This window comes from Aedes albopictus, chromosome 1 (assembly GCF_035046485.1).
Source record: "Aedes albopictus strain Foshan chromosome 1, AalbF5, whole genome shotgun sequence".
NCBI classification, from domain to species: domain Eukaryota; kingdom Metazoa; phylum Arthropoda; class Insecta; order Diptera; family Culicidae; genus Aedes; species Aedes albopictus.
Window position 1 is genome coordinate 99639517 of NC_085136.1, and position 12915 is coordinate 99652431.

General features: G+C 34.7%; 1 protein-coding gene across 1 annotated transcript in view; it reads left to right on the forward strand.

The window, feature by feature from the left end:
• Positions 1 to 12915, forward strand: part of LOC109398396 (glutamate receptor ionotropic, kainate 1) — a 693316-nt gene that overhangs the window by 244131 nt on the left and 436270 nt on the right. The gene's annotated exons all lie outside the window — the stretch shown is intronic.

The following is a 12915-nucleotide window of genomic DNA, read 5'->3' on the forward strand; positions in this document are numbered from 1 at the left end:
TCATTATACAGGCGTCATTATCAACGTTGTATGGAAAAATGTAAGTTTTATAGCACCAATCCCCTTTTGCGTCTGAAATCACTGCGAACAATTTTGATGCAACTGGTTGAGTCCTCGCGCTCTTTAACACGGTTGAAATTTGAATGGGCTTTAATAGGGGAAATTTTGCTTGCTTGCATTTTTGTTTTGTCAAATTTTACATGAATCTTATAACTAATGATAATGAAATATAGGCTATAGTGCGCAGAAAAAAAATTGCCGAAATGTCTTAATAATGATCGGCATCCAGTGCTAGTGAAGGTGGTCAAGCAGGTGGTGATATTTTTCAGCTCGGCCTATACGTTTAACATAGCGACGAAATATATGCCATCAATAAGTTTCCAAATTCAATTATGGCTTTGATAAAATTCTTGCTTTTCTGAATAAGACTGACACAAATTTCGATTTTAGTGCAGAGGGGTCCCCCCTTGGAAATTTTGGCGGAATTCAACATTTTGAAGAAGTGCACAAATAAATAAACCAATATTTTTTCAATTTTAAAGTGAAATTAGAGTCTTCCAGAAGTTTTTTTTTATCAAAACCGAAGAGATAAGGCGAAACTGGAAGCATTTCCTCATTTTTTGGTTTTTGATTTTTTATTAAATAACGAAGCAATATATTCAAAATCGGGTTTCGTGCGCATGTAGAGTGTGAATCAGGGTATCTCCTGATTTTTTTACGCGGCATAAAATGCTTTTCGTTTTTGCAATCGTAAATCGTATGAAAACTTAAAATGGCTGGCGCTAAAATATATTTTCTCCGATCGATTTTGCACAGTTAATATAGGACCAAAATGGAACTCAAAAAGCGTACAGGAGTAAAACGTCTTTTTGTATCCAACGCTAGTACATATTCGACGAGAAAGGCACTACCACCACTAGGTGGATTAATCTAGGTTTTTATTTTTTGTACACCATGCTTTTCAAATGGGCGCTGGGTACCCGGGTACCCTGTCGGCCACATAAGAGTTTAAGTTATTCAAGGTGTAATTACTAAAAGAATTAAAAGAGAAATTTTCCTAAAATTTCTATGGGCATTTTTTCAAGAACCTTTTCTAAAATTTCACTGAAAATAAACCCGGTATTCTTCCATTTAAGTTTAGTATAAATAGTATCGAGGAATTCCTCTGGAAATTCCTTCAGAAAAAATCGCCTAGGAAAAACCCCTCCTCAAATTCGCCCAGCAATTGGCTTAGAAATTCCTCCAGAGATTCCTTTAAAAGTTCTTGTAAAATTTTTTTTTCTTCTATTTTTTTTATTTCTACATTCTGAAAGAATTTCTTTAGAAAAACGTTCAGGAATTAATTTAAAACTTCTTCATGTTATTCCGCTAGAGAAATTTTCTCTGACCACTTACTCATGAATTCTTTATAGATTTCTCGCATATATTTCTCTTAGACTTCATCAGGAATTCCCCTTTAAATCCCTTCATGAATTCGTCTGAAAATTTGTTAGGATACTCCTCCAAAAGTTCCTCCAGGAATCCCTCTACAGATTGTTTCAAGAATCCCTCCAGAAAACCCTTCTTCAAATTTGCTTAAAAATTCCTTCAGGGATTCCTTTAAAAATTCTTGTGAAATTCTTTTTTTCTTTTGACATTCTAAAAAAAATTCTTTGGAAAAACGTTCACGAATTAATTTAAAACTCCTTCATGTTATTTCAATGGAGAAATTTTCTCTGATCACTAACTCAGGAGTTCTCTTGGACCTCATCAGGGATTTCCCTTTAAATCCCTTCATGAATTCGTCTGGAAATTTGTCGGGAAACTCCTCCAAAAGTTTTTCCATGATTTGTTCTAGAGATTGCTTCAAGAATTCCTCCAGCAATTTCTTCGGCAAATCCTGATGAAACTGATCCAAAAACTTCTCAAAAAGATGCTTTAGGAAATCCTAGATAGATCGCTCTTGCAATTCTTTATAAATTCTCGAAGATTCCTCTAGGAATACCTCAACAAATTCCACCTCAAATTTCTTCAGCAATTCCGTTTGATGTTTATCCATGAGCTTCTCTAATAATTTTTCTGAAAATCTCCTAGATCTTCATAAAGTTTACTAGAAGTTCCTTCCGGAATTATTCTAGAAGTTCTCCATGAATTTCGATCAAGAAAGTCCAGATGGAATAATTGGAATTCCTTGTGGTATTCCTTTAGAAACCTGAAGTTCATAAAAAAAACAGAAATTTCGCTACAGTAAGAATTTCCTCTAAAATTATTCGCAGGAATCAGGTTAGAACTACCTTAAGGATTTTTTCTAGGCAATGTTCTAAGAATTCTTAGGAAATTTTTTAAAAGTTTAGAATTTTAACAATAAATCTTCTAGAAAGTATCCCTTGAGTAATCCATCAAAAATTGCTTTGGGAACTGCTTTTAAAATTCCTGAAGGATTTCTACTTAAGATACTCCAGAACTTTCATTTCTCGAAATATTTCTGCAAAAAAACAGCCTTGACAAATTTCTCAAGCAGTTCTTCACTGAATTCTGCTTGAAACCCCATTATATTTTTTTTTTCAAAAATTCATCAAGAAATTTGTCTTGAAATGCTATCAGAAAATTATCTTAAATATTCTCTAGGACTTCATTTAAAAACTAATCAAATTTTTGGAGTAATAAAAATCTTGAAAAATATCTCTAAAATTCTCGAAAAGTTCAAGTAGGTATTTTTTCGGAATATTTTTTTTTTAATACTTAATTGTCGAGAAATTTCTTGCGAAATTTGTGATTTAATTTCTTACTGGAGGAGTTCCTGAATATATTAATAGAGATATACTTGAAGATTGCCCATAGTTCATCTGGTAGCTATGATTGGGTGGAATTTTTGGGAGAAATGCTCTAAAAAATCTTAGAAATTAGGAATTTCAGGAAAAAATTGGAGAATATCTTGTAAATTTTCTTGAAACTTTCTTTTGACTGAATTTCTGAAAGATCTCTTGCATCAGCATACCGGTTGACACACCGCAGAATCCTTCAAGATATGTATTTAGCCTTGTCTTTGGCAATCTGTTTTCTCAAATGATTTTTTTTTTGTAAAATTTCTGGAGGATTTCCTAGTGGAATTTTGACACAGAAAACCAATTATCGTATAAGATGTTGTATAAGATGATAAAATGGAGGCCATATGCGTGCATGCCTCCATTTAGGCGCACGGAAAATGCAGGCATATCACCTCCACTATCAGATATTAAGAAACATCTTATACGATCACTGGTTGACTGCGGAATGGAGTCCGTGGATAGATTTCCAAAAAAAAAAAACCTTAAATAAAATTCTATACTAATATTCCTATTCTTGGAGTATTAAAAAAAATCCGTAAAGAAGATCCTGTGGAAATTTTTGGGGAACTAATGGAGAATTTACCAAAGATACTCCTTGAAGAATTTGTGCAGAAATTTTTGGAAGATTTTCTGATTATCTCCGGCAAAAATTTCCGGAGAAATCTCTACTGAAATTGAAAAAAGTCATTTGAGTAATTTTCAGCAAACGCATGCAATATTTTCTATCGAATGATATTTCGAAAAAAAAAAACCGCTGAGAAAACCTGTGGGAAATTCTGAAGAAAGTCGTAAAGAAATGTCCGTGGGAATCTCTAGAAAATTTCTCAAAATGTACTTGGGTGATTTTCTGATAAACCCCAGAAGAATTTCTTAAAGAATTGCCGAATTAGATTTTTTTTTAATTTCGTATGGGTTGCTACAAAAACTATTCCAGGGATTCTTTCAGAAATTTGTCTAGAGATCCCTCCTCCTACATTTTTTTTAAATTTCTCTAGAAATTCTTATCAAAATTATTTCAGTGATATGATAAGAAATTCTTCCGGTGAGGGGGTTGCTGAATATTCTCTTGTGGAATTTTTGCAGGAATCCTTTTAAAAATGTTTTTATAAAGGTTTTCTTCGATGGAATTTTTGTATGAATCGCTGGAGGAGTTTCTAAAGTAAATATCCGGATGAATTTTGGAAATTTTTTTGAGAGTAGCCAGGAAAAACTGCTGGAATATTTTCGGAAGGAATAATTGAAAAAAAAAATCAAAAGGAATTTCCTGATAAATCTCTACGGGATTTTAACTAAAATGTTAATAAATATCTTCTGTTAAAAGACAAAACAAAAAAGTATCTGAAGGTATCCTTGGTGAACAAATTCCTGAAAGAATCTCTGAACGATTTGTTTGGAGCTATCGAAGCAAACATTAAAAAAAATCTTTGTGAAAATTCTGAAGGCATCCTAATAGCCCTCGATAAATTCCTCATGCACCTCTTGAAGAAAATTTCATGTAGAATCCTTGGATTACATTTCTATTTATTCGTGAGTTTGAACAAAAGCTATTTCTTAAAATATCATTCGAATACTTTTTGGAGTTCCTGGGAGAGTATTAGGAGGAGTTTCAGGGATGTTTGTTGAATTTCTAAATACATTTTCGATGAACTTTCTAATGGAATACCTGAAGAAACTTTGGAATAATATCTAGAGAAATGTCTGAATGAATCTCAAAGGTTTTTCGTAAAAACAAAAATTGGTATGGTATAGAAATATGAAGTGACGCATGAAAAAAATCTAAAAGTTTTTTTATGTGAAATGCAAGATTTGCTCCAAGAATTCCCGGAAGGATTATCGAAGTAATCCGTGGAAGATTTTCTGAGAAAAAAAAACCAGGAGGATGTTTCTAAAGGGAATTATATTGGGAACAATCAACAGAAGATTATTTAAAGGAGATTTTGGATAAGTTTTTGAAGGGTTCCCAGATTATCTATCTTAATGAAACCATGGAAGAATTACTTAAGAAATCTATGGAAGGTTCTGTGGAATATTTTTTGGAGGACTCAGATGATCATTTGAAGAAAAATTTGGTGGAAACAGGAAATACTGGAGGAATTGGAATAATGCAACCCACGACAGAATCCCTGGAAGAAATCCGTAAGGAAGGTTTTTGATTAGAATCCTTCGACTAATTTCTTCAAAATTATTTGAAGAATTTGAACAATTACTCATGCAGGAATCTTTGAAGCAATCGAAGTGAGTTTATCCTGAAGAGATCTTAGAAAAATATCTGGATGAATTTCTTGTGAATTTTTTTCGAGGCATCTAAGGATACATTTCCAAAAAAAAAAACCCTGAAGAAAAAAATATATTAAACCTTGAAGGATATTTTAAACAAAATCCGTAAGGCAAATCTTATGGGAACTTCTAAGAAATTCGTTAAGAAATTCGTTGAAGTACATAGATGAATTTCTGCACATTTTTTGGAAAATTTTCTGATCAACTTTCGTAGTAATTTTTTTAGGAATCCCTGAAGGAATTAAAAGAACAGTGGACGTATATTTTAAGCATCCCTTAATTTTTTCTGAATGATATGGGGAGAATCGACTTTATTGTGTGCAAATCGGATTTTGACGGCTACGCAGTCTTGTTAAATCAAAACGAGTTGTTATCTAACCCAACGTTTCGATACTTTCGATGGTGTCTAGACCAAAAAAAAAAAACTTGTGTTACAAAAACCGAATATATGTATCAACGTTTACACCACCCAACAGTTAGAATTAGACAAAATCACATTGAATAAAACACGAAAAACGTATCTGTCCGCTGAAGAAGACACCATCCAATGTGTCGAAATGTCGTTTTGGTTTAACAAGACTGCGTAGCCGTCAAAATCCGATAAAAAACTGAAAGATTTTCAGATAAATCCCAAACGAATTTTTGAAACAATCATCCAATGAACTTCTCAAGTACTTTTTTTTTTATCTGGCACGGATTTCTCAAAAAAAAAAAAAAATCCAAGGATCTTCTTAGATTTTTGTTTAGGGATTTTTTTGAAACTTCCTTCAGGAACATTTCTTCAGGGATTTGTTAAGAAATTCTTCTGGGAGTTTGAAAGATTTTTTAATTAATTTGAAGGAATTTCTGATGGAACTCCGTGGACGAATTTCTGAAATAATCCATGTGAGATATGCCAAATTAATATTTTTTTGTGAATTTTTTTGGAAGATTCCCTAAGGGAGTTTCTGAAGTGAATTTTTGGATGGATGCTTTGGATTATTTTGGAAAAAACCCTGGAGAATTTTTGATAGGAATTCTTGGATAAACTTCTACTGGGATCTGCGGACAAATTTCTAAAGGATTTTTATAAAAAGTGTAGAATTTTCCCACATTAACCCTAGTAAGATGTTGGGATCAATTTGATTGAGACAGGCTCGCTTAACATGCACTGCGCGATCATAGTGCGTCAAGCATAACATTTTGTAAGGGTTAATATGAAATAAAAACAAGTTTCTGAAGGAATTACAAGAACCCAGGAATATCTGGAGGAGTTTTTGGGATTTTAGTAGATTTTTGAAAAGAATCTGCGAAAGTTTTTCTAATGAAACTCCTGAATAAATTAACTAATGATATCTAGAGGAATGTCTGAAGGAATCCAAGTTTGCATTTCTCGAAGAATCTCTGGAGGTGTTTTTGAAAAACAATAATCATGGAAACATTGCTGGAGTATCTCATGCGAAGTTTTCTTGAAGTTTTTTGTTGAATTTCTGGAGCATCCCTAGCGAAATTTCTGAACGAGTCCCTGGTAGGAGTCTCACTCACAGTAATTGTTTTACAAGCATTTAAAAACTTTGTTCAAAAAATGAAGAAACTCACAAAAGAACTATTTTTTTCACAAGATTGGAAAAACAAAAATCAAAATATTCCTAAGATTACATGTTATCCTCCATTTTTTTTTTCCTTGTTGGGGACATAATGCCACTGCGACCATTGATTTGATCTATCTATCTATTCTCCATTTGAGATATGGCACAAATGTCCCATATGGAGGGTGACGTGCCTCTGGAACCGGCCTTCTAATACCTGATAAGAGCGGAAGATTTTTTTTTTAATTCTTCCTTAACACAGTGGTTAGTTTGTTTCCATTGCTGCGCCAAACGATGCGATTGGTTCGTGTGGATAGTTCCTGCAAAACCATAACACAGTGCAGATGGTACTGCTGCAGCATGACCCCCGGCATAACAGCTACAAGCGAAGGTGCAGAAAAGAAGAGATTTTATTCTATTATGGAATCCTCGTAACGTTATCGAATTGCAACTACCTGGAAGCATGTGTACTGTGTAGTTTATGGATTTCTCGACAACATCATGAGTATGATATATGCGAATGAAGCAATCCTATTTATCCGGAAACACTCGGGTGCTGCTTTCCTGTTTCTGTCCATAAAATACAACGCTCAGCTCAATTTCTGCTTCACTTACTACACCGAGACATATTCTCCAACGAAAAGAAGAAAAGTCATACTTCAAACAGCAACCAACGCTATGGACGGTAGGCGAGGACTGCATCGTCCTCGTTTTTTTCCAAGAACCGAGAAAGGGTACCGCCTTCGATACAAAGAAGAACCATATGTGTGTACACACACGGACTCTTTGAGTAACGCAAAAGCTCGAACGAGCAGGAAAAGGCAAATTTATTGATATGCAAATTGTACTTCAATCTCAGCATCTGCCTGTTTGGTAGCCCAGATTCCAGCAGGAACGAAGAATGATGGGACCTCTCCCACTGCCCCCATCCTGCGCTGGTACGCATCGTCTCCACCTCCCGTTGACTTCTCAACTCGACAGAATAGACTAGAGTAGACAGCACAACAGCTAAAGGAAATTGCTCCCTGCAGACGTTTCCCTCCTGCATCTTCCACCAGAATTCACCCACCGTAAACCAAGGCACGTTTTCGTTCGGTGCAAAAAATATAAACGGAAATCCTTTCCTTACCAGGGCGCAATCAAAGCTAAAAGAAGCATTCGACTTCTTCGAGGTCTTTTTTTTCTCCCATCCATCCATCAGCTTCCTACATGGACTTTCGATTGATTCATGGAAGCGAACGAGAAATTGATTTTACACACATCAAGGGTCATTCCGGAAGCGGATCGCTGGATTAGATTGTATGCTGGCTGGCGTGCAGGTAAACCTATTTGACCATTCGTGGAGTTTTTATGGTCAGATCCTCAGTGAAGTTTTGCTATCGAAGCAAAAGTCCAATAACAATCGATTGCTTAGCACTTTTACCTACCTTGAATGAAGGATCATTTCAGACTCCCAGAAGGCCAGTGTCCATGTGGACCCCAAATATGGCTTTCTACATTTCATGATTTTTACTAAATAGACCATCAGTTCTTCTTCTTGGTGTAACGTCCTCACTAGGACAAATCTTGCTTCTCAGGATAGTCAATAATGAATATGCTTAAGGAAGTTAAAACAATTTCCTTTACAAAAAGTTCTTGGTCCAACCGAGGGTCAAACCCTCACAGATACAGGGGCCCGTTAGTGTCTTAAGCAAAAGTGTTCTGTAAAGCTGGCAAATTTTGTGTGGAATAGGCTGTCAAAAAAAAAAGATGTTTGAAAAGTCACGGTGCTCAACTCTGAAATGAATGTTTTGCATATTTGTAACTTTTTTGTAAAACATTCCGATTTTCTACAAAAAGCCTTTAGAGGTTTCGCCAGGGCAATATTTAAAAAAAGGTCATTTTTATGAAAATTCTCGAAAAAAAAAAAAGTTTTTCAGCTCCTGATGTTTTTTTCAATATTTTTATATTTTCGAAATATTGCATTTATATTGATGGCAGAACCATTTCAGTGCTGATAAAAATACTATTTTTCGTACACTTTGCATCGAAACTTGCCATTCTGCAAGTTACTTTGAAAATTCCTTCGGCAAATTAAGAAATTCTATAGACAATTTCTCTAGGTAATATTTTTCTTCGTTAATTTTTTGGGAATTCCTTCAGTTTTTCTAATTTTTTTGGCAATTTCTTTGGAAATTTTTGCAGAAATTCCATTAGATGTTGCATCGGCTTTCTTTACAAATTAAATTTAGTAATTCTTTCTGGAACCTTTTATGTCAATTTCTTTGAACGTTTCTTCAGAAATGTCTTGGAATTTATTCTAATATTTTATATTTTTTCGAAATCACCCAGCAATTTTTTTTATGTTTTTTCATTCAATTTATTTTAAACTTTTTCTGAAATTTCTTCTTACATTTCTTGAATAGTTACTTTGAAATTTTCTTTATAAAAGTATTCAACTATCTCTCTCTCTCGTAACGTCCTCATTGGGACAAAGCCTGCATCTCAGCTTAGTGTTCTATGAGCACTTCCACAGTTATTAACTGAGAGCTTCCTCTGCCAATGACCATTTTGCATGCGTATATCGTGTGGCAGGCACGAAGATACTTTATGCCCAAGGAAGTCAAGGAAATTTCCTTTACGAAAAGATCCTGGACCGACCGGGAATCGAACCCGTCACCCCGTATTCAACTATACATTTAGGAATTCCTAATGCTATTTGATTCTACTCTTCTTCAGAATTTCCCTCGGCATATTCTCTTCGGCGGTTTAAAAAAATCCCGACGCATGCTGACGAACCAATGGCTGAAAATCTCTATAATAAAGTTATAATCCATGCGCATTTTTTGTGATTTTTCGGCAATTACTCCCGCAATTTCTATAGCAACTTTTGTATTTTTTTCGGCAATTACTACGAACATTTCTTCAGAAACTTCATTGCTGTATCGGCTTTTATTTTAAGATTTGATTTGAAAATACTTTTTCGAAAATTCTTTGACCTTTCTTTTGAAAGATTCGTCAGAAATGACTTTTTTTTTAATTTTCTCTGATGTTGTTTTGGAAAATTGAAGGATTTATGTTTACTTCCATCGGTAATTCCTACGGTATTTTCTGCTATTTGTTTCTGATGTCCCTTAGGAATTCACGCAGCAAATACACTATAAAAATTTCTGGAAATTTCTTTGGCATTCCTTTTCGGGAATTTACTGCCTAGGTTATTCTTTCGGAAATTTCTACGCCATTTTTAAACTTCTTCTAAAATTTCCTCAGAAATTTATTGGGCAATTCCTTCAGAAATTTTTTCGGTAATTCTTTTGAAAATCTTTTCGACAAGGGTCCAGTGAAACCAATTTTTAGGAATTTCTGTGGCAATTCCTTTGGGATTTCTTTCAGCAATTTGTTTGGAAGTACCGTCGGCAAATTCTTAGGATATTTTTCGGCAAGCTCTTCCAATTTTTTACATCAGTTTCTCTAAAAGCATGACAGAGAAACTGATGTGAAAATTTGGAAGAAATTCAAATTAAAAATATTTCGTAAAATTCGTTATTTTACTAGGAGTTATTTTTTGTCATTCTTTTCACAAGTACAGGGGATAGAAAAAATGATCGGGACAGGCAAAATTTTCACTTCTCAAAAAATGTTCAATTAGCTGTAACTTTTCAAATAGTGCATCAAATATTCTCAAATTTTTACTGTAAGTTCATCAACTAGCTGTGTGTTAGTGGCCTAAATTTGGAAAAGATCGGACTATTCTCCACAAAGTTATAAAGATTCTTGAAAAAGGTATAATTATCCGACAGTCAACTTTCAGCTGTAATATCTCCGGATTCAATGAACCGATTGCAATGAAATTTTGATCATTTATGACTCTTATAATGAACTCTGAAAAACGTTTGACTTAACTTAAAATGTTTAACAAGACAAAAAGTTATAGCTATTTCATTTATTTTACTATTTTTCAGTAAATTGGTCTATTTTTAATATGCATCCCATTACCTTTTCAATTAATTGGCGGCTATGTTGTTACTTTCCTTCAAAACACATTTATACATGAGTCAATTAGAGGGAAATAAAATGAACTATAATTTGCATCTTCACTTTTGACGCGATGTTGAAGTTTTGTTTAATTTGGTATTTTATTAGAAAAATAATCTAATTGTTATAATTTTCTTCGGTGTTAAGAATTTTAAGTTAAGTCAAAGGTTTTTCATAGCTCATTATAAGAGTCATAAATGGTCAAAATTTCATTGCATTCGGTTCATTGAATCCGGAGATATACCAGCTCAAAGTTGGCTATCGGATAATTATACCTTTTTCAAGAATCTTTATAACTTCATGGAGAATAGCCCGATCTTTTCCAAATTTTGACCACTGATACACAACTAGTTGATCAACTTACAGTGAAAATTTGAAAATATTTGATGCACTTTTCGAAAAGTTACAGCTAGATGAACATTTTTTTGAAAAGAGAAGATTTTGCCTGTCCCGATCATTTTGTCTATCCCCTGTAAGTGCCAAATCTTGTCTGTTCGGCATCGTGTAAATCAGACAATAATTCAGATGTTTGTTAAAGAAATCTCAAAATGATTACTAATAGAGGTTCAAAAGGCGTGAAAAAATCCAATGGATGTTGCAAAATAATTTCCAGTAGCAAATTGCGAAGGAGTTCACAAATAAAATACCAAAAGCACCTCGTTACAGCGATAAGCAGCTTAGCGAAGGGTCAGTGTCAATTGACGATTCGTGTTGTTTTGATGAAAAATTTCTTTTTTTTTTTTTTTATTCTTGATCACTTAACCTATTTTACAGCTCTATTGTCCACTAGGGCACTACGTGAGCGATTACAATTGACAGCTGCACTTACACTTTGTACAGCATCTAGAAGTATTCTATTTTACTATATCGAATTGGTTGCCTTTGTGCTGCTTTCACTTTTCTACTCTTTTCTCGGTAGAATGATAAGCACGAGGATGTCGATGGGTGCTTGTTGTACTTTTCCCAGTCCGATTGGGGGTCCATTATGAGTTGCATTTCGCCGATGTCCAGGTATCCGGGTCCGTTTGAGGCATGGGCTCAGAAGAGGGTCAATGTCAGCCACTCTCGGGGAGAAGAGTAACTGACGAAAAATTGCAAGTGCCGGGGCTGGGAATCAAACCCATGACCATCCGCATATGAAGCGAACGTGTGACCAACTACGCCACGGGCCCTGGCAATGAAAAATTTCTGTTGACGTGATTTGGAATTGAAGCCATGACCATCCGCTTCGCTTATGAAGGGAACGTGTGATCGTCGATACTACATACAAGATTACGAAATAATTCCAGAGAAATTGTTGAAGGAAAACCAAAGGAAATTCCAAAGGAAATTTCAAAAACATTGTCGAATGGTTTCCTAAGGACATTAGCATTAGCATTAGCATTAGCATTAGCATTAGCATTAAGCAAGTCGCACAAATTCGTAGGTGGTACAGCCCTGGATCGCTGTTATGAGGGTTGCATCCTTCCTGCCCGTTACCAAAGCGCAAAGATTTGGGGCTAATCTCTGACTCTTAGACAAGATTGACGCAATCCTCCAACGGTCGAGTGCTGTCCTGGCCACGTCCTTGCGACAGCTGAGGGATGGGAAAGGAAGATTAGTTGGACACCTATGAAAGTACATAGAGACCTCTACATTCCTTCAGGCCTAGGCGTCACGGGAATTTGGGTGTTAGGGGAAGGGTTGAGTTCAAAGAAAACGTTTGGTCAACGTTCAGGTGCACAAAATATTTTGGTTGATGCCTGGTTCCTTTCCCAATTTGATCCATGTTGGGTGTTCAATTTCAAATCTGAAATAGAAAAGGAAAATTATAGATTTACTTGAATCCTTCTATATCAAATGGTAGATTTACCTGAATCCACCTGAAATAAAACGTTTATAGGTTGTAAAACAGAACGTAAAAATAGAGCAATCAAATATTGATCCTGGCTATGATCAAATATTTCTTTCTGGAAACAGCCAGATCAAAATTTAAGTTTGAATGCTATGCTATCCATAAATTTCATAAAACATTCTGAAGGTTTTAAATTAATGGACCAATAAATTTCCTTCCAAGCACAATAAACCTGTAGACACACTCATTTTATTTGTTATGAAGTTTGTTTCTACCATTTTTGGCGTGTAATAGTGTTTAATTTTAATTGTAAGGGTGAATTAATCGAATTATGTAATTGAATGATATTTAGTTTTTCCATTGTGGTGGTTTCGGATTGCATTGTATGAAATTATCATCATGTTTGGGTTGGTAC